Raw genomic sequence first — 23,848 nt, forward strand, 5'->3', positions numbered from 1 at the left:
GTGGGCTTAAAACAAACATTTGATGAATTGTTCTAATCCAAATAACCCAACCTTCACCCACAGGCACTCAGGCAGTTATATCACATAAGCAATTAGCCTCATGGTAAGCATGCTATTCATGACAGTCACATACACGCATGCAAGGATGCTAAAGCATAAAACTTACAGAGTACTCCAAGCCGAAACAGAAACTACATTAGAAATCATGCATGATCCTAAGTATACAGAAATGCCTAATGCAACACATGCAAAAATGCAACCTATAGTAGGCTCGGCTATTCTAAGCATGGCATATGGAATGCTACAGCTAACATGTATTCAATTTAGAATTGAAAGTACAATGCAGTTAGTATGATGCGCCGAGCCCGGTGCATGCAAAACAGATGAATGATGCAAACATGCTGTCATACTGTATGCTAATTGAAATATGCCATAATCTAACCATCATAAGCAGGTAAATAAAAGGGAGAAAGACGTGGGGTTGGAAGACATACAACACACTCACGCACACTTATTACAGCATTGCCCTCGCGCAGAGGGTCCGAATAAATATACAGTCCCGAATAAAAGAATATTACAGTCCAAATAATACAGTCCAAATAATGTACAAATTCCTAATTAATTTACAAATTAACTAAGAAAGCTACAAACTGGCATGCAAGCCAGGGACTGCCTTGCTTCTGAAGAATGATGTACGTTTAGGCTGCCTTGGGCGGAAATCCACTGGGATGCCCCAATTAGCCTCTGTTTGCACCTGTTCTTGAAATGCGTGCCAAGCTCCGAAAAGACAGCTAATTCTTGATTTGCTGCAACAGAGAGCAAGAGAGGGGCATAGCAATGTATTTTCACAGATGTATGCATGCCTCGATCCTCGTGCCACCAATCACGCATATCGAGGCATGATGGCCGAGGAGTCGAACTGCACAATTTAATATGAAATGAATGCACATGAAAACACAACAAGACCTAACTCCATCATGGGTGATCCGGAGTGTCGGTGACTAGGGAATTGAGACACGTTCCGTCACTCGGAGTACGAAACGCACCTCGTTTCCCGTGCCCGGGCTAACTCCTATCCCGAACACGATGCAATATGCATGACATGCATGAAATGCAACTAAGATACAATCCTAACATACACAATGTCATGGAATGGTATACACGCTACACGAGGCAATACACAACCGAGCATACACAATACTATGGATGAAATGGCATACGCAATGCAATAATGGGCTTACACCAACATGAGAGAGCCTCAGCCGCACTCACATAGGAGGCCATCAGATGAAAACAAGACAACTCGAAATGCGTGCACGCGTGCACGCAAACCGAGGACCGACCCTCAGGCACCGAAATGCCACTCTAATGAGACATGGCAAAGACATGGAATATGATATGCAAATATGCAAAAAAAGTAGCAAAATGAGGGGCAAAACAGCCCCGAAACAAAGCGAAATGACACCCGATGCATGGAATTTCTTCCGAAATGCAAAACTAGGTACATGAAATGGCTTACAGCTATACAAAGCATGCATAATTGGTACATGGAATGAAAATACAGAAGCAAGGCAGCCCCAAAATAAGCATTTTTACAGTTCAAAGCATGGCCAAAAAGCAAACAGAAACAGGGCAAAACTAACATGCCAAAATTGCCCTAAATGTGAGGTAAAGAAGCAACACACGGCTGATGTCCTCAAACAGATTAGGGCCCTTCAACAAAGTTGAAGAGGGGCCTAAAATATGATCTTTTACTGTTCTGAAAAGAGACCAAAAGCAAACACAAGTATGGATAAATTCTCATGCAAGAAAAAGGCCAAAAGATGGTCAAAGAAGTAAGTGGTGGTTTCTGGCCTTAAACACAAATGGGCCCTTCAACAACATTGAAGAGGGGCCAAAAATAATGCACTTTACAGTTTATGGCCGGACCTAAAACAGTATGCACACAAGCCAAAAATATCATGCAAAAATATGGTAAAAAAGAGAGATATAACACAAAGTATATAATATATGCCTCAAACCATGAAAGATCCTTAATGAAACATGAAGAGGAGGCCAAAATAAGACTGTTTTCAGTTCTGAAAAGAGCCCAAAAACAGAAGCATCCGGGGCTAACAAGTCATGCAAAAATGGACCCAAAATAGATGTATAATGACAAGTGGTACATAGAGGTCCCAAACAGTGATGAGCCCTTCTTCAATGTTGAAGAGGGGCTCAAAATAAGCCTATCTACAGTTTACATCATACTCCAAAACAGATCACTCATAGGCCAAAAATACTATGCAAGATTATGGCATACAAAGATGGTATTGAAGCAAGTGCAATATGGAGGGCTCAAACAGTGTTGAGCCCTTAAACAAAAGTGAAAAGGAGCTCAAAAAAATGCCACTTTCGGTTAAGGACGGAACTCAAATATACAAGAAAGAGAGGCTAAGAAATGTTGTAAAAAATGAGCTAGAAAGAGGGAAGTGGTAACTCACCCTTGTAGACCAAACTTTAGCAACTTCTTGGACCAAATTTGCTGCCTCTTAGCCTCTGAAAAACTCCCCAAGTTGCTGGAAATGGAGTAGTGGTGGTGATGCTAAGTGGTGATGAAGGAATGAGGTGTAGGATTTAGGAATTTTTGAAGGAAATGAGAGAGATGGAGGGAGCTAATGCAAGAGGCTTCTTAAGGAATTTTTGGTAACCCTTGAGATAGAGCTGGCCAGCCAAGTATATACACCAAGGAGAGGGAGGGCAAGGAGGGAAAGAGTGGGGAAAAAGGACCAACTTTTCCCCACAAGCTGTCCCCCAGATACAGATATTTTTTGGGGGAAAACAGCTACACAGCTGTAAAGTACTCACCCTGAGGAGAGAGGCCGGCCACTTTTTGGAGCTGCAGGTGGCCGGCCGGCCGGCCACCCCCCCTAGCCGGCCGGCCAAGGGTCAAAAGGGTCAAGGTGAATTAGTAGCCGGCCACCACAAATTGCTGTCCTCCCAGGTTCCCTCATCACAACCCTGTGGTTCAAAATTGCAAACTGTAAAACAGGAGAGAGAATAGGCCATTTTTAGGAGGGGTTCAAAAGGGTCAAGCAACATTAGTGGCCGGCCACCAACTTTTAGGGTCCTCTCATGTGTGTACATCACAAATATGTGGTTAAAAGTTCAAGAAAATGGCCCAAGGGTGTTCAACATTGGCTCGGAAATGAGAAAAACGGGCGTCGGAGGGCGCCGGAGGAATATAACTTGGTTTTTGAAACAATTGCTGGCCTCCCACCCTTCTATGACCTTCCTAGTGATGAAACAGAGGTACCTGCCAAAAATGAACGAAAACCAATGCAAAACGAATGTTCGGGGGCCAGAATGCGCAGTTCGGGGCCCCGAAAACTGTCTGTTAAGCACCGAAAGTGGCATTTGACCACGAAGTGGGTCTCTCAGACCTCAATGTCCCTTAAAAGGGAGTAAATAAGATGCATGCCAAAAACCGGGGCAAACGGAGATGGTTAAGCGGTCCCGAACCGAGGCACACGGCCTGACGGCTCCGAAAAACCGGGAACCGGGCTCTGAAATGGGCAAAATGGCCTACAGCCACAAAATATAGCCCACGGCCACTGAGAGATGGTCTATGGGACCTTTCCCTCCCGTCAGGAAAAGAAAATAGAGAAAACAGAGCCTGGTTCGCAAACCGAGGCAAAACGCAAAAGAGCCCGAAAGTCCGGAGGCAAGGCTCGCAGCCGAGACTCTGAAACTTCTGAGCAAGCACGATATGCAATATCATCGAGCGCTCAACTGGTGACGTCTGAGTCTCAAGGTCGGTCAAAAATGGGGTGTCTACAGTTGCCCCTCTTTGACAGAACTCGAAAGTCATAAGTGACGGGAGTGAATGTCAAAGCCCAGAGACGACCCATTTTTGACAAGGCCGAAGACTCAGGCAAACAAACGAAATAAGCAAAGATGCGTCCGCAGGCATGCCCACAGGCAGGGGCAAAATGCAACCGAAAATGCAAGAAGCCGAAGGTAACTCAATGATCGTGCAAATGCAGCAAGCTGTAATGAAGCAAGTATGCGAAATAAATGCAACGTTTTAAGCGAATGCTAGGCAAGCAAGTAACCTCGAGCCAAACTACACCTCGTGCAGAAAGGATGTAAGAAAATTATGGAATTCTCACTGTGAATACAGTGTGCATGTGTGATAGATACACAGAGCGAACATGTGATTGATACACAAAAAGGTGAGCACAAAGTATGATAGATGCACTAAGTGAACTAGTATGATAGATACACAAAGCGGGAGTGTGTGATTGATACACAAAGCGAACGCATGTGATTGATACACAAAGTAGGCATAGTATGAGCGTGTGTGATTGATGCACAAAGTGGGCAAAGCGAGTGTGTGATAGATACACTATTTGAGCAAAGTGTAATTGATATACAAAGGGTGAAGTGAGAAAAGTGTGATGGATACACTAAAGGTGAACACAAAGTGTGACAGATGCACTTAGTGAACAAGTATGATAGATATACTAAAAGCGAACACAAAGTGTGATAGATGCACTATGTGAACAGAGTGTGATTGATACACTAAAAGTGAACACAAAGTGTGATGGATGCACTATGTGAACAGAGTGTGATTGATATACCGAAAATGAACACAAAGTGTGATAGATGCACAATGTGAATAGAGTGTGATTGATATACCGAAAATGAACACAAAGTGTGATAGATGCACAATGTGAACAGAGTATGATTGATATACCGAAAATGAACACAAAGTGTGATAGATGCATAATGTGAACAAAGTATGATTGATATACCGAAAATGAACACAAAGTGTGATAGATGCACAATGTGAACAGAGTATGATTGATATACCGAAAATGAACACAAAGTGTGATAGATGCACAATGTGAACAGAGTATGATTGATATACTAAATGTGAACACGAAGTGTGATAGATGCACTTAGTGAACAGAGTATGATTGATATACTGAAAATGAACACAAAGTGTGATAGATGCACAATGTGAACAGAGCATGATTGATATACTAAATGAAGTGAAGTGTGATTGATACACAAAATGAGAATGTATGTGATAGATACACAAAATGAAAGAAGTGTGATTGATACACTTAAGTAAAGGATCTCAAACGGAACCTCTTTGAATGAACCGTACATACAATATCATGCATGAATGAGAAAGAAACTTGATAGGTACAATGCAATACAATGCATGATGTTTAAGGAACGCAATAAACAAGCGTAACGGCGCTTTAGAAAGCACCTCAAGGGGTGAGTGGCGATGAACCGCTCTACTCTGACGGGGATCTCCCCTCGTGCTCTTCGAACACTTACCTTCAACTCATAGTACAAAGGCTCTGAAATACTGACAAGGATTCTCCACGTAGAACGCTTTGGACGCTGCCTTTCTTCCTGATCATATTCACAACTTTCCCTATTCTCCAACGGGGTGACAGACTAGGTTGGTTCGGTATCTAGAATTGAGGTGCATACACGCTATCTCAACCTGTGGGGCTTCCATACAGATTTCAAGCCGAGGATATACCCCTGGGTATTTAAACCAGACTTTAGTCTCGGAAATCCCGAACCTTTGCATTCTAGGCATAAGCCATTCGAACTCTAGTTTCCACCGTCTCAGTTGGTCTCCTAGGAACTCACCGCGAACACAGCCAAGATGCCTCTGGCAGGGAATGGTACTCGAGAAGAGCACTTCTGATCGCCTTTTTGGCTTGAAGCAGACTTGATCTTGAGCTTGAGGTAGAGGCATACTCATACTTCGGAGCTTTGGCAAGACTTGAAGAGGTACACGCGGAGTGTAATCCTGGAACTTATTGAAGTTGAAACAAACTCAGATACCCGACATTTTCTCTTTTCTTTTGCTTTGTAGTCTGGAACCCATATAGCTTCAAATAGGTCCTAGTTTTGCTGTTCTGACATGACCTGGGTTGAACCCTGCGGTTTTATGAAAGAACGAATCTTGTTTTGCACAGATGTGGAGAACGGCACGGCACTTGGAGCGCAAAACAATTTTATTTTGGAATTGATAAATGAGCTCTCGACCGGGTATCGAGCCTATGACTGAACACAGCAAAACGACTCAACAAGGAAATAAAAGACACACAACCTAGACACATCGAGTAACACTCGAAACGACTCAAAACAAGAATCGAGATAAAACAAAAAGACACGACACTCAGACGTGCACAGGGAGTCTGTTTCACCGGGTAGTGTTTCCCACCCTTTCTCATTTGTGGTTCTCACATCACTCGGCCCTCAAGCTCTGTTTTTCTGAAAAAAGCCCTCTTCTCACTTTTCCTCTCATCGCACGTCTCTCTATTCTTCAATCTCTCATTTTTCATCCCTCCCCTGGGTGGTCGATGGATAAACAGCAAATTGTGGGCTCGTGCCCCTAGCATTCTGCTAGATTCTCTTTCTTCCACTCACAGCTAGTGAATTCCTCCCACGGAAAGGTTGTGCTACAACTGGGTGTGTAGTAAGTCTGCAGCTAACATCAGTTGATGATGCTTTGCTGGGGAGTTTGGACGTGATAAGATCTGTCCAGATGATGGAGTGGAATATCTTGCCCCATTCTAGTTCGTGCTTCGCACTTTGCTTGATACCTCGTTGCTTGGAGGATGTGAGAGCTTTCTGCCCTCTGTTGTGCCCTTTTCTGGCGAATACGGTGCCCTTTCCGACAAGTAGAGTGCCCTTTCTGGCAAGTATTTTGACAAAAGTGGAAAAGACAGAACACCTGACTCAACTGTGCCCCTAGTTCATCATTTTGACCATTTTTTGTTTTTGCTTTCTACTAAAACAGTTTTGACCAACATGAGAGTTAGATTAACGCGCTTGTTCGATTTTCTTATTTAAAATCATGTAAGTTGGGCTATGAGCACTGAGAGTTTTCCTTTTTTGGGTCCAAGAAATGGTCCAGTTTTGAAAATGGAGTACTTTTCGAGAAGATTAGTCAACCTCAGTAAAAATTCTCAAAAACTATTTTTGCAAACGACCACTACTCAACGAGCACGGAACCTACTCTCGAGATGCACAACCTCGGATTCGAAGGAAAATTGCCCCTTGCTTGAGGGGAACTGCATGGCAACGGAAAGTTGCCCCTTGTTTGAAAGGCACCGTGGCGCGTTGAATGGAAACGGAAAGTTGCCCCTTGTTTGAATGGCACCGCGGTGCATCGAATGGCAACAGAAAGTTGCCCCTTGTTTGGATGGCACCGCAGCGTATTGTAGGCAGTCCTCAGAGTGACGAACACAACCAAATCCTCATGTACAGAGAAGACAAAGATGACCAGAACCATCACATGGACATAATCGAATTGTTTTACGGCTGGACTTCAGAATGAAGTTGCCTACGTATCCCAAAGATGGGAATCAAGCCTTACGTAGTTCGGGGTTAAGGTACACTCGGGTATTAACCTCTCCTTTTTAGGCTCTAACTTTTGCCAAGGCGCCCGTTGCGGGTTTTCGACCTTGCGAGCTTTGTTCTTCTTTTTTTGTTTCAATTTTTGTATCTTTTCATTCTTTTTTTTTGATTTTTCTTTTTTTTTCTTTGCATCTTTCTTTTTTGTTCTTTTATTCTTTTCTCTTTTTTGTTCTTTTTCTTCTTTTCTTGCTCTAACTTTTGCCTGGGCCACCCTTCCGGGTTTTCGGCCCAGCGAGCCTCTCAAGGGTAAAAGTGTAGCTTTGTCCATGTCAAATGGTTTTGAGATCCTGAAGTCATCTGAATCCAGGAGAATGGCTGCTGTTTTGCAAGAGGACTCATCTTCAGCTCTTCGAGCATGTCTGATATCTTTGCCCCTAGTTCGAGGGGTACTTCTGTTCTAGCTTTGCAAGCTTCTTTTGATCTTCTGATCTTTTGATCTAACTTTCCTGGCCTTTTGTTCGAGGGCTGCTTCAAATCTGGCCACACAGGCCTCACATCGTAGTTGACCGTTGAACCTTCTGAATTCAAGTTCAAGGTTTGGAAGCGAAGGGGTTGAGTCTCGAGGCTGAGAGCGATCCTAGGCTGCACAATCTTAGGAGCGATTCCACATAAGTCCTCGCAGGACCGCGCAAAACATTTTGTTTTTGAAAGTTTTTAAGAAAATGACAAATCGCTCGCGCTGAAGATAGTGTGAAACCAGTCTGGATCAAGCCAGGGTCCTTCTCAGTACTCACGCTAACAAGCATGATTTCATTCATTAAGGGCTTGGCACGCCTCTCTTTCTCTCAAATGATCAAATTTTGCAAATCTCGAGGAATTCCTTCCTCTTTGTTTTCACCGCAGTGCTCAAAAGGTTTTGAAATACTTAGGTCAATGCAATGATTTTGGGGTACAGAAGAGTAGGCGAAAAGTACTGCCGTTTCATTCAAACTTTCTGGCACAATTGGCGCACGGCCGAAGCAAATGCGAGAGTGTGGAAATCACTGCTGTTTCACTCAAAATCTGTTGGTACAACTGGCTCCCTGGCAGAAACAGACTCAAAACAAAACGAAAAGACAAACACAAAACAAAATGGTGATGCCCGAGGTAACACCCTACGGAATCACCCGACTCCTATACAACAGGACTGACTCGATACAACAAGACAGACCCAAAACAAAAGAGACTGACTCAGAACAAAAAAAGACAGACTCAAAACAAAACAACAAGACTGACCCAATACCCAAGTCAGAAAGCACAAAAGCTAGCATTGGCGAATGCTCAAAACAGTGCATGCCATACACCATATCTGAAATAAACTGAACGCCGCCCGCAGGTGGTTCATCCCTCGATCACATCACATTATCCCCCACAGGTTCACTGGTCGAGTGCCGATAGACTTTGCTGGACTAGCGCGGGATGACCCTGTTGTCAAACAGATCTTGTACATCATGGCGCAGGCGAAAGCAACTGTCGGTGTCATGACCGGTTTATTGATGGTACGCACAGTACCTAGTATGGTCATGCTTTGGAGGAAGAGGATCAGGTAAAGGTCGTTGTTCCAATGGTTTCAGATGTCCTTTTCGGATTAAGGCCTCTAGAGCTTTTGACAAAGGCATATAAAGCGGGGTGAAAACCCTCTTGACTCGGGGTGGATATTTGGCCGTCTGTGAGCTACTTCCGGACGCACCGGTGAATGGGGTAGCATTTTTTGATGTGGTGGTGGTGACCATGCCCATTTCAGAAGATCTTGCAGCTGCATCACCACTGGTGGTCGCATTCGAACTGCGGGAAAATGCCCTCCTGGGTTGCTCTTTCTCCTGGTCAAGAAGGCCCTGCTTCATAGCATCCTCGATCTGTACTCCCATCTCATGCAAGTCTGAAAAGGTAGGGAAGGGGAGCACGATCATTTTCTGCATTAGTTTGGACTGGAGGTTGCGCACAACCATCCGTATTTGATCCTTATCCGTTGGCCTAATGGTCATCATTGAGGCTTTGGCCCTCCAGCGGGCCACGAATTCTGAGAAGCTCTCCTTAGGCTTCTGTCTCGTCGTCTCAAGATCACGGGTAGTAATCTCGATTTGGGTATTGTATGAATATTGTGCGACGAAGGCCTCGACCATCTCCTCCCAGCTTTGTTTTACTGAATCCTCCAATTTGGCGTACTAGATGACAGCAATACCCGACAGGGTCCTGCCAAAAAGGGAGAGCTTCTGTAATCTTGTCAAGCCCATCGGGCGCAGAACATCTGAAAACAAACTCAGGTGGACCATGGGATCTCCTGACCCATCAAAACGGTCGATGTGAGGCATCTTGAACCTGTTCGGCAGAGTTACAGTTGCGTCGGTGTACCCGTCCTCAATGTCCGGGATGGACTTTACCCCCTGGGATTTCTTGAACAACTTTTCAAGCTTGCTCAACTTCAACGCTGTGGGGTCGACCTCGAACTCGAAGGGAGAGTTTGGTAGATTGGTAGGTGTTTCGGATAGTTGGGGTAAAATTGGGGGTGGAGCCGGCCCGCCTGGAATGTCCGTATCATCCTGGACGTTTGGCGTCTCCCCAGGTGCTGGAGCTCCTGCTGGGGGAGGAATTTGCTGTGAAGCGGATGCGCCGCTTTGCTGTTGCAGCGTGGTGATGAGCTCGGCCTGCTGAGCCATGATTGCAGCTTGCTGCTTGGAGAACTCCGCTTGACGGACAGCATCTTGCTGCATGAGTTTCATACTTTCTTGCATCTAGCGCATCATTGCCTCCATCCCTGACGTGTTCTGCTGATCCATCTGACTGACTGGTATCTAGCCCTGCAGTAGAAACTGAGACCTCAGCCTGACTGTTCACTAGTGGGGTGGATAAGGGCCACTGATTTGGTAACTACTGAACTGGTGATTTGTGCCCGACTAGCCCTTTTACCCTGCCTCTGGCAAAGGAACACTGATTGCCCTTGAACTGAATCTCTGACTTGACAAAGTCTATCAGCACAAGTTCGATGAACCTCGGGGGATATCGGAGCCTTCTGAAACTATGGTTCCAAGACTACCTAGCAAAAGAGAAAACAGACAGCACCTCAGCCTGATTTCACGATAACCCACATGAGCAAAGCTGAGTGAGTGTACTCTCTACTGAATTCTACCCCAAAATTCTGCCCCAAATCTGAGTCTGATACCCACAGGTAAAGCTGACTCCCAAATACTGATAGTAATGCCCGCAGGCCTGATGCCCAGACTTGCAAACTGATACATGTATTCCTGTAGAGACGCACTCTAAAGCACATAACAGATAAGTGAGAGCCAAAACACCCCTATGTTGGGGTAGGGTTTCCCTGTCCTATTTTGTCAGGAGCTAAGGTTTCACTACGCACGCAGCGGTTTCACACAACCTATAAACGGGTAAGCAACCTGTCCTAGTTTGGAATGGTCACTATGGATCCGAATATGCACTAGGTCGAATGGTCAAAAAGGGTGCCCTGGTAAAACCGGGGTTTGTGTTCCCATACTGGCAGAGCCCACAACCGGTCAGCCTTATGGTCATGCCTTGACAAGACAAGCCTCCGACAAACCGTTCAGGAATAGCAGATGGCAAACATGGTGTCCTAGGCGCACCAATGCAAATGCAATGCAAAGAAACACACAAGTGTAGTAAAAAACAGATATCAAGAGTTCGAGTCAAGTTCTCTAAATCCCCAGCAGAGTCGCCAGAAACTGTAGACGTCCCCGAACGCCCCGGGAGGGATGAGCTCCCGTTCCGTTCATTTGGGGTCACTACAGCTCAGGACTCTCAATTTGTCACGGTTCTAAGTCTGAACCAAAGAGTCCAAATCCGGCAAATCGTTTTGAGAAAAATAGATTTTTGAAAGAAGTGCCAAACATGGACTGCTTTGCCAGATACAGAGTCGCCACCTAAATATTTTATTTTGGAAAAATTTAGGAAACCCTGACTCGGTGCCAAAGGCCACGTGTCCGTCATCACCAAAGTTGCCTCGGCTCGGGAACTTGGGTACGATTGGGGAAGGTCACTTCGTGAGCACCCCCGCTCGCCCGATCAAAGATTGGCCTCTACTAACCATGATATCTATTTTTGAAAACATTGCATGTTCTTATTCCGGTTATTAGCCTAGGTTACTATGTGATGCGCACAACATACAAGTATAGACTGAGTCGCCTGAATTGGAACAAAACATTTCATGTTTGTTTGTTTGTTTGAAAATGGTTTGATGGTGCTACCCGCAGGTAGGCTAAGACGTGGATTTGCCACCCTCGGGTGGGCTTAGAAAACATGATTTTGCCACTATCTAGTGGGCTTAAAACAAACATTTGATGAATTGTTCCAATCCAAATAACCCAACCTTCACCCACAGGCACTCAGGCAGTTATATCACATAAGCAATTAGCCTCATGGTAAGCATGCTATTCATGATAGTCACTTACATGCATGCAAGGATGCTAAAGCATAAAACTTACAGAGTACTCCAAGCCGAAACAGAAACTACATTAGAAATCATGCATGATCCTAAGTATACAGAAATGCCTAATGCAACACATGCAAAAATGCAACCTATAGCAGGCTCGGCTATTCTAAGCATGGCATATGGAATGCTACAGCTAACATGTATTCAATTTGGAATTGAAAGTACAATGCAGTTAGTATGATGCGCCGAGCCCGGTGCATGCAAAACAGATGAATGATGCAAACATGCTGTCATACTGTATGCTAATTGAAATATGCCATAATCTAACCATCATAAGCAGGTAAATAAAAGGGAGAAAGACGTGGGGTTGGAAGACATACAACACACTCACGCACACTTATTACAGCATTGCCCTCGCACAGAGGGTCCGAATAAATATACAGTCCCGAATAAAAGAATATTACAGTCCAAATAATGTACAAATTCCTAATTAATTTACAAATTAACTAAGAAAGCTACAAACTGGCATGCAAGCCAGGGACTGCCTTGCTTCTGATGAATGATGTACGTTTAGGCTGCCTTGCGCGAAAATCCACTAGGATGCCCCAATTAGCCTCTGTTTGCACCTGTTCTTGAAATGCGTGCCAAGCTCCGAAAAGACCGCTGATTCTTGATTTGTTGCAACAGAGAGCAAGGGGCATAGCAATGTATTTTCACAGATGTATGCATGCTTCGATCCTCGTGCCACCAATCACGCATATCGAGGCATGATGGCCGAGGAGTCGAACTGCACAATTTAATATGAAATGAATGCACATGAAAACACAACAAGACCTAACTCCATCATGGGTGATCCGGAGTGTCGGTGACTAGGGAATTAAGACACGTTCCGTCACTCGGAGTACGAAACGCACCTCGTTTCCCGTGCCCGGGCTAACTCCTATCCCAAACACGATGCAATATTCATGACATGCAACTAAGATACAATCCTAACATACACAATGTCATGGAATGGTATACACGCTACACGAGGCAATACACAACCGAGCATACACAATGCTATGGATGAAATGACATACGCAATGCAATAATGGGCTTACACCAACATGAGAGAGCCTCAGCCACACTCACATAGGAGGCCATCAGATGAAAACAAGACAACTCGAAATACGTGCACGTGTGCACGCAAACCGAGGACCGACCCTCAGGCACCAAAATGCCACTCTAATGAGACATGGCAAAGACATGGAATATGATATGCAAATATGCAAAAAACAGTAGCAAAATGAGGGGCAAAACATCCCCGAAACAAAGCGAAATGACACCCGATGCATGGAATTTCTTCCGAAATGCAAAACTAGGTACATGAAATGGTTTACAGCTATACAAAGCATGCATAATTGGTACATGGAATGAAAAGACAGAAGCAAGGAAGCCCCAAAATAAGCATTTTTACAGTTCAAAGCATGGCCAAACAGCAAACAGAAACAGGGCAAAACTAACATGCCAAAATTGCCCTAAATGTGAGGTAAAGAAGCAACACACGGCTGCTGTCCTCAAAAATATTAGGGCCCTTCAACAAAGTTGAAGAGGGGCCCAAAATATGATCTTTTACTGTTCTGAAAAGAGACCAAAAGCAAACACAAGTATGGCTAAATTCTCATGCAAGAAAAAGGCCAAAAGATGGTCAAAGAAGTAAGTGGTGGTTTCTGGCCTTAAACATAAATGGGCCCTTCAACAACATTGAAGAGGGGCAAAAAATAATGCACTTTACAGTTTATGGCCGGACCTAAAACAGTATGCACACAAGCCAAAAATATCATGCAAAAATATGGTAAAAAAGAGAGATATAACACAAAGTATATAATATATGCCTCAAACCATGAAAGATCCTTAATGAAACATGAAGAGAAGGCCAAAATAAGACTGTTTTCAGTTCTGAAAAGAGCCCAAAAACAGAAGCATCCGGGGCTAACAAGTCATGCAAAAATGGACCCAAAATAGATGTATAATGACAAGTGGCACATAGAGGTCCCAAACAGTGATGAGCCCTTCTTCAATGTTGAAGAGGGGCTCAAAATAAGCCTATCTACAGTTTACATCATACTCCAAAACAGATCACTCATAGGCCAAAAATACTATGCAAGATTATGGCATACAAAGATGGTATTGAAGCAAGTGCAATATGGAGGGCTCAAACAGTGTTGAGCCCTTAAACAAAAGTGAAAAGGATCTCAAAAAAATGCCACTTTGAATTAGGGCCGGAGCTCAAATATACAAGAAAGAGAGGCTAGGAAATGTTGCAAAAAATGAGCTAGAAAGAGGGAAGTGGTAACTCACCCTTGTAGACCAAACTTTAGCAACTTCTTGGACCAAATTTGCTGCCTCTTAGCCTCTGAAAAACTCCCCAAGTTACTGGAAATGGAGTAGTGGTGGTGATGCTAGGTGGTGATGAAGGAATGAGGTGTAGGACTTAGGAATTTTTGAAGGTAATGAGAGAGATGGAGGGAGCTAATGCAAGAGGCTTCTTAAGGAATTTTTGGTAACCCTTGAGATAGAGCTGGCCAGCCAAGTATATACACCAAGGAGAGGGAGGGCAAGGAGGGAAAGAGTGGGGAAAAAGGACCAACTTTTCCCCACAAGCTGTCCCCCGGATACAGATATTTTTTGGGGGAAAACGGCTACACAGCTGTAAAGTACTCACCCTGAGGAGAGAGGCCGACCACTTTTTGGAGCTGCAGGTGGCTGGCCGGCCGGCCACCCCCCCTAGCCGGCCGGCCAAGGGTCAAAAGGGTCAAGGTGAATTAGTGGCCGGCCACCACAAATTGCTGTCCTCCCAGGTTCCCTCATCACAACCCTGTGGTTTAAAATTGCAAACTGTAAAACAGGAGAGAGAATAGGCCATTTTTAGGAGGGGTTCAAAAGGGTCAAGCAACATTAGTGGCCGGCCACCAACTTTTAGGGTCCTCCCATGTGTGTACATCACAAATATGTGGTTAAAAGTTCAAGAAAATGGCCCAAGGGTGTTCAATATTGGCTCGGAAGTGAGAAAAACGGGCGTCGGAGGGCGCTGGAGGAATATAACTTGGTTTCTGAAACAATTGCTGGCCTCCCACCCTTCTACGACCTTCCTAGTGATGAAACAGAGGTACCTGCCAAAAATGAACGAAAACCGATGCAAAACGAATGTTCGGGGGCCAGAACGCGCAGTTTGGGGCCCCGAAAACTGCCTGTTAAACACCAAAAGTGGCATTCGACCACGAAGTGGGTCTCTCAGACCTCTTTGTCCCTTAAAAGGAAGTAAATAAGATGCATGCCAAAAACCGGGGCAAACGGAGATGGTTAAGCGGTCCCGAACCGAGGCACACGGCCTGACGGCTCCGAAAAACTGGGAACCGGGCTCCGAAATGGGCAAAATGGCCTACAGCCACAAAATATAGCCCACGGCCACTGAGAGATGGTCTACGGGACCTCTCCCCCCCCTCAGGAAAAGAAAATAGAGAAAACAAAGCCTGGTTCGCAAACCGAGGTAAAACGCAAAAGAGCCCGAAAGTCTGGAGGCAAGGCTCGCAGCCGAGACTCTGAAACTTCTGAGCAAGCACGATATGCAATATCACCGAGCGCTCAACTGGTGATGTCTGAGTCTCAAGGTCGGTCAAAAATGAGGTGTCTACAACAAGATAGCAAAAGGGCGAAGACGTGTCTCGTGCGTGAGACGCAAGGGCTGACTCCTCAAAACCTTGGTTGTTCCGCACAGACTTCACTGAGGCTGGGTTTGGACTGCTCTTGGCTCACCTACATACACATGAATGAGCGTGAGCGAAACCTCAGTGAACAATACCGAATAAAGAAGATACATTAGAGCAACATACGAAAAACGGCCTTGGGCCCAATTCATATTCTATCTAATATATATATAGGTATACATAGGGCAGGTGACTGCAGTTCCAAACCTATCAGACGGCCTCAGGCCCAATCCATTCATGTCAAACTGGCTTTTAGCCCATTCAAACTTTCATTAGTGTCAAACTGGCCTTTGGCCTGTCCATACTTTCATTAGTGTTCATTAGTGTCAAACTGTCCCTTGGCCCATTCATTCTATCTTTCATGTCAAATTGGCCTCTGGCCCATTCATTCATATCCAATGGCCTCTGGCCCATTCATTCACGTCAGACCATTATTCCAGTCAGACTATCATTCATGTCAGACTGGCCTTTGGCCCATTCATTCTCTTGTTCATGTCAGAATGGCCTTTGGCCCATTCATTCTCTTGTTCATGTCAGACTGGCCTTTGGCCCATTCATTCATGTCATACGGCCTCTGGCCCATTCATTTATGTCATACATGTCAAACTGGCCTTTGACCCATTCACTTTATCATTCATGTCAGACTGGCCTTCGGCCTATTCATATTTTCATTCATGTCAGACTTATAGGAAGCTAAGCAATTGGACAATTAGCATATTCCAGATATCTTTATTAAGATACAACTCACAGTGATCGGTTGGTTGATTTGCCTTGGGGCTTGACCCTACACATCACATAACACAAATGGGTCACAATTGATTCAATCCGTTCTTAATTCACATATTTCTCTTTAGGCTTTATTCTTATCCCTTTTAACTCATTTACAATACTTAATGCATGCCTAAGAGTACTTAGAAGTGAAGGGGAACGGAAAACGAAACACAGAACGTATTCTTAAAATTCCAGAAACAGGGGTCCCTGCTCGAGCGGACCCATGAGGTCTGCAAAGTACTGGATACAACATTTTCACGCTCGAGTGCGAACTCGGACGCTCGAGCTAAAGATCAGTCTACATAGCTCCCCGCTCGAGCGTGAACTTCCCCGCTCGAGCGGACGTCATGTCTACTGAAAATACTGGGAGCTCGTATTTTACGCTCGAGTGGCGGATCCCCCGCTCAAGCGGACATCAAAATTTCTGGATTTTTCAGAACATGTTCTTGAGCTTCAACTTGACATTCAAAGGCTCTAAACACATGATTTTGGCTCAAACTTTTCATATACATGTACTAACATGGTACAAACACCAAATTACAACATTATGAAGCTCAATTCCAAGAATTACTTACATGCATGTTCCAAATTGACTCAAACTCATCACCAACACACTAAATTCAAACATTCAAAGCTCACACTTACATGATTTGCACTTGCATGTAGGAGATACTCATTATTCTCAACTTAATTGGTGAAGAGATGATCAAATACATGGACTTCATTCACATTCAACATGGATTACACACTTTATGCTCAAACATAGAAATTTATAGCAATTTCCTACATGCATGTGTCTATTGACTTCAAATTCAACAAAACTAACTCAATTCATATTCTTTATCATCATTCAACTTTGAATTCACAAATTACAACATTAAACTCATAACTTCTTAATCAATTGCTCACCTAGAAGTTCAATCTCCCCAATTTATGGTCAAATCTTGAGTTAGTCTTCAATTTATTCAAGCTTCTTGAGCAAATCTTCAATTGTTTCCCTCTCTCTCTCTCTCTCTAGCCGGCCCTCTCTCTTTTCTTGAGTTCAAAATCAGCCAAAATGAAGCTAAAAAGGAGAATTGGGTGTATAGTGCCCCACTTATATAATTTCCCTCAATTATAATTGCCAATATTAAATAATTGGGCACTATAGCATTAATTTAATCTAATTAATCTAATCAAAATTAATTTTCAATTAAATTTCACCGTAGACTCTAAAAATTATGCCAATCACAATGGTGCAATCAATTTTGGTTTCTGTGGCCGATAAGGCCTTCAATTTAAATTCCAAAGCAGATAATCAAACAGATATTCTTACGACGAACAGATAGAAATTCAAAACCACATATTTTCACATAAATGGCACACATAAACATATAAAACATATAATCATATTCATAATAAGGACCAATAAGCATAGTACGGAACAGGGTTATCACAATTACTTCCCATTGATGATAACTCAGATTTTTCTACATATTTAGATAGTAATAGTCATACTAACACCATTCTTCTAGAATGTAAGCATATGCATGGATTTCTATATGCTTATATGAATGATAACCAATGACCCAAACATTATCCATAAAATTAGGGGGCAAAGAAGAAAGAACACAACATACCAAATTGTAGTCACAACTCTTCTACACAATTTAGGCAGTAATAGTGGTACTAACACCATTCTTCTAGAATATAAGCATATGCATGGATTTCTATATGCTTATATGAATGATAACCAACGACCCAAACATCATCCATAAAATTAGGGAAAAAAGAAGAAAGAACGCAACATACCAAATTGTAGTCACAACTCTCCTCGCATGCATGTAATATCAAATGTCTCTATTGGTAATGCTAAACCTACTTCGAACATCTGATCAACTATACTGAGAGCTGCATGTGCCTGCGTTAAAATGATAAACATGTAAGTTATCTGAAAGCAATCTATAGAATAGCCTACAGCAAAAGGAATCTAGCTGCTTGTTTAACCACCACCCCACCCCACCCCACCCCACCCCACCCCACAACACACACACACACACAGGTGATCACTTCCATGACCTCCAAAATACGGGAAGAAGAAGAGAAACCATGGGAGTCACAATGCCAAGTAGATCAATTTATACCTGCAGCAAATCACAACAATGTCCAATGAGCTTCTCATATGATGCAGCAGAAGGTGTCACCTCCAATTCTCCATGCAAATGTTTGAATTTTGAAATGGCATCTTCAACCTTCAATGCAAAGTTCCGGAGTGTAAGGAGAAGAATCACTTTGAAAAAACAACAAAGATTGAAACAGAAGATTAAATGATTGAAGCTATTGGTATCAATACCGACCATAAATAAAACAATTTTAGAACCTGTACAAAACGTTTAAAGAATAAATTTTCCTTAAAATCTATAAACTAAGAAAAAGGGTTACTGTAGCAAAAAGAAAACAAGATTTCATACTAAAACAACAGACAAAAGAATTTATTATACATAAGGCTGCAAGTGAGATACGCTGTTCATGAATGGTTTGAACGTGGATGGATAGTAAGCTCATTTATTTGACTAATGAAGTGAATTTGAGCCCCATTCTCAAACTCATCTAGCAAATGAGCTGAGCCCAAACAAAACCCAAGCTCAGCTCAACTGGCTCATAACAACGCCGGTTAACATAACTTTCTTACTGGTTCACATTTTGCCCAAGCTGAAAAATTCACAAGCATTAGATACACCTCTAATCTAAAGGACCTAACTAAAAAAACATATTACAGTACATATGGAGATTATTGCTAACTTATTTTAGTAGAGAAAAGAAGGATGCTTTAAGGTGGACTGTTTCAAAATCAGGCTATTTTGAGGTAAGTCCTTTTATAAGGCAGTTTTGGGGCAGCAGGAGGTTGTCTTCCCATGGAAAGGGATTTGGGTCCCAAAAGCACCTTTAAAGGTGTGTGAATTTTGTATGGTCGGCAACTCATGGGAAGATTCTTACTACCATGTTTATACACCTTGATGTTGTTTATGCAAACAACATTGGGAATCCATTAACCATCTTCTTACCCACTACCATGTTGCAAGGGAACTCTAGAATCTCCTCTTGGCTCCATTTGGGATGCACGGATTGTTTCCTAGAACTGTGGGGATCTCCTAATTTGTTGGAGGAAAGGGAGAGTAGCGAAATGAAGGAGAAAAGCATGGGTTTTAGCTTCTTTTTCTTTTCTTCTTTGTGTGTATGTGTGTGTGCGCGCGTGCGCGTGTATAATATGGATCATCTGGGGTGAGCATCAATTAGCAACTATTATAAGCAACACTTTTTTAGGATTCTTCCTCCACTCACCTCCACAGGTGAACATAGCATGCTACACTCTTTCTTGGCTAGTGTAGTTGACCATATTATAGGTCATTCAGAAGGAATACTCATTGATGTACCTGAGATGCATTTCTTCTAGCAGTATAGATTTTTTGATAGCGTGGAAGTTCCAATTTGAAAATTGTAAAGCAACTTTTTGAGCTACTTTGTATGGTTGTATGACAGATGCCGTACCCTTTGTGGAATAATTTGTAAATTTTGTAGTCTTTGGAGCTTGGAGGTGTATAGCTTCTCCACAGATGCCTTTATAAATTTTTACTTATCAAGAAAAAAACTTCATGTTTGTAACAAAAAATGAAAGAATAATTAATTGAAAACTGCACCATTTAAGTTTATTTGAGTTAATGCAGGTGGCTTATATACTTAAAAATAGAAAGAGCAAACTGCTTGTAGTGCAGAAGTGCTTCAAAAAATTGTGGCCTCAAGGACATTACCAGCAGCATTCATGAGAAGTTTCTCACCGCTAAATTTGGCACACTAATTGCATAATTATAGATGAAGTTCGAGATATTTTCTGGCCCAATATCTGCATTTGACAAGATAACCAAATTACATATGCAAGAAATATCAAGCTGCAGAGAAAAATTAAAATGAGATTTTCATTCTAAATATAAGAAATTCAGCACTCACAGCCAAAAGTAAAAAGCTAGACTCAAAATGACTGCAGAAAATCTGCATGCAATGTCTTCTAAAACAATAAAAGTGATTGGTAATAGGGATGCAACAGAACTCAAGCTTCAGGGTGAATAGGCATTAAACATTTCAACATATGATAACCTTTAAGCATGTTACCTGAAAATTTCTAAATATCCACAGTTTTACAAGTTAGAAACACTTTGTCAAGACACACACTCTTATTTTTTGCAAATAGAATGTTCAGAACAAACTTATACCGTTAATTCTGAAGTTACATTGACTAAATACTTGACAGGTTCCACCATCTCTTTTGTTGAACAGGACCTAGATGCTTTACTACATTTCTACATCATGAAAACGAAAGGATCAAGGATATACCACAGCTTTTTAGTGCCAAAATAAATTTCTCTACAAAGGACTCCAATAAATGCCTCCCCAAGGCTTTGAAGATATTTGTTAGATGATCCAGTAATGAAAATTTTGTTATGTCAATAATCTCCAGTAGTTGCAAAAGCTCCTCCTTCCGATCACTCTCGCACAAAGCCAACAAATAATTTTCTGCAACATCAGTAACATCAGTAAGGTTTTCGACTTCTCAAGTATCATAATCAAATAATAAAAATTAAACGACTACCATAAAGACAATAAGATATCACTATCTCTTTTCAATGAGTTTCAATTTTTTTTTAAAAAAAATGTTGCTAAATGAAAAGAAAAGTAATTCAAACAAAAAGAAAAAGGAAAAGGCAAAGAAAAGCAATTAAAATAATTAGGTTGAAAGGCAATAATAGAACAATTGGTCTTAAGTGTTGAAAGGCACTGATACTTATGGATTTATATATATTAATTAGTCCTTTAGGCCTTTTAATATTTCAAACCCTAAACCTTCATAATTTCAATTTTTGTGTAAATAGTTGAGGCTTCTAAAAATAAGACATGACTTTTGGTTCCCATTTCTTTTCCAACATATAAACGTAAAAAAATGGATTGTTTGTTATTAGGGTTGCAAAACTCTCGCTAACTTTTCAAGCCAAATTTGAAGAAGCTACTACTCGGCATGATAAGCATATATGCACCATGGAAAATCATACTACTCGAGTTCGACTTGCGTTTAGCTTGTTAAAAATTCATTCGAGATTGACTTGTTATGTAAACAAGCCAAACTCAAACACGTCTTGAAGCTCGTTAAGTTTTCAAGTCAAGCTTGAACAACTCAGCTCAACTCGACTTCTTTGCAAACCCATTTGTTATTATTTTCATATAATAAAAAGAAAATTATATGTGAAGTAAAAAAATGAATATGTTTCTAGTTCTATATATAGACACTTATTTATTGATTTCCCAATTTGCATGTAGGCATGTCATGTCAGTATTGTGTAAGTATTATGTCTATATCCATGCTTAGTCAGTGTTCAAAACAAAAGAACCAATTTAACTACCAAAGAAACAATAGAAACACAAACAAAAAGGATAAATAATAGCACTATCGTGATGCATCTAAGAGATACCATGAAACAAACCCGAATCTAGATAACAATTTTCTTCTATAGTTTCTTTTACTGGTAAATTGTTGGGATCTGGGATCCCGCCCAAGACCTTATAGAAATTATTCCATGCAGAAAAACACACCCACACTCAAGGAGACACAATATTTAACGTGGTTCGGCCTCAATGCCTACGTCCACGGGAGAGTAGCCGGTTAACACTATAACAATGGAGATATTATAGAAAAATTACAATAGAGGAGGAGCTCACACTCTCCTCACTCACCCACTCACCCGTCTCCCTCGCTCACACCGAGGGAGACGGTCTCTCTGCCTCACATATCTCACTCTCTATGGCTTGTTCTGCTCTCTCTCTCTGTTCTCCTCTCACCTATCTTCATTTATACACTTCAGAATGGTGGATGGAGGGGCTGGCCAGCACATGGCCAGCTTGTGCCAACTCCTTCTTCACATGGCTAAAGGTTCTTCTTGCGTTGGCTTCCTAACATGGCCAGCTCATGTGTGTTGGCTTTGCACATTGCCAACTCTTGCAGCACATGGAGAATCACCCCTCACATGGGGTGATGATATCCCACAAATCACCTCCTCAACCCATGTGAGGTGATCCACAACACACATTGCTGCTAATCTTGTCACGCCCAAATTCAACACAGTTTGCATCTCCTCACTGAGACGCTGCATCCCTTGAAAGCTAGAGATAATACACCAGAGATACAAGAGGAGGAGGGAATCCTACATCCTCAACTCAACTCACACCACTCTCTGATTTGGAGAGAACCGCTGCTCCTATCTCCTACAGATCTCTTCCACGCTTTTTGTCTCGGATGTCTTCAGCATAGTCTGCATCTCCTCACTGAGATGCTTGCACCCCCTGAAGCTAGAGATAATACACCAGAGATATAAGAGGAGGAGGAAATCCTCCATCCTCAACTCAACTCACACCACTCTCTGATTTGGAGAGAGCCTGCACCCCCTGCTCGGGATACCCTTGCATTACCGTGCAACTCCTTGCATGATGAACACGGGAGCAACTAGAAAACTTCAGAGTTTGACACATCAACATCCTCAATTTTCCTTGCTCGGAGCTTATTTCTGAACAACCAGCCTTTGCTTTCTGCACTTCAGAACAACTTTCCAGCGATCTCATACGCCCGTTGTCTGTGCTGCAATCCCTGATGTTCGGTTCTGTCTCACTTGTACGTCCGTACTGATGTTTGACAGTTAGCCCTTCTGCCAAGACAACTTCCACCGGTCTGTACAAGTTACCACTATGCAACTCCGTGCATTGTGCTCGCACCCCCCTATTGGAGTGCATTGCAAAGCTTACTTTGCGACTCGAAATTGCATCCCTCCCTTCAATGCATCTTTTGAGAGGTTGCAAAATGTCTCTAACACGGGAGCAAAAGAAACTCTCTTCTTCACTGGCATTGTCACGCCCCCAAACCGCCCCTAGTAGTTTGGTGCCGTGATGGCCAGTAATCCGAGATTACCGAAGGCCGACTTACAAAATTCACACACAATCAGAGTATAAAATATGGGGCTTACAAGTGCGGAAGCAATATATATACATATACAGAATCTAAATAGTCCATGAGAGCCGTGCATAAGTCCAATGAAGTGACATACATCTTTATAAAGTCTTACAACTTAAATACAAGAAGGAAATGAAATACAAAACACATCTTGACCAAAAGGCTTCTCAAGCCGACATATACAAGTGCAAATGAAAAATAAGCCGAGAAGCATGATCTTCAAGATGGTGCAAAAATGCTAATCCAAAACATGTCGGCAAAGCACCCAAAACACATCGGCAATCACGTCTAGGCCTCAATGCCTTCTTGTTCATCACCTACATATATATAGAGAGGGTGAGCTTGGATACTCAGTGAATGATATCAGAAATAAAGGTTTTGCATGATTGATATCCAAGATTTCTTTCAAAACAATACATAGCATACTTTACAATCAAGGAAAAATCAAGTTCATTGCCGGCCTTTCAAGTTCTTTGGATGTTATTACAT

The 23,848-nt window shown here is 42.5% G+C and overlaps 1 pseudogene; it reads right to left on the reverse strand.

The window, feature by feature from the left end:
- Positions 1-23,848, reverse strand: part of LOC114272018 (pentatricopeptide repeat-containing protein At4g04790, mitochondrial-like) — a 45,219-nt pseudogene that overhangs the window by 18,523 nt on the left and 2,848 nt on the right.

This window comes from Camellia sinensis, chromosome 8, assembly GCF_055761805.1.
Source record: "Camellia sinensis isolate YWXY chromosome 8, ASM5576180v1, whole genome shotgun sequence".
Classification (NCBI taxonomy): Eukaryota; Viridiplantae; Streptophyta; class Magnoliopsida; order Ericales; family Theaceae; genus Camellia; species Camellia sinensis.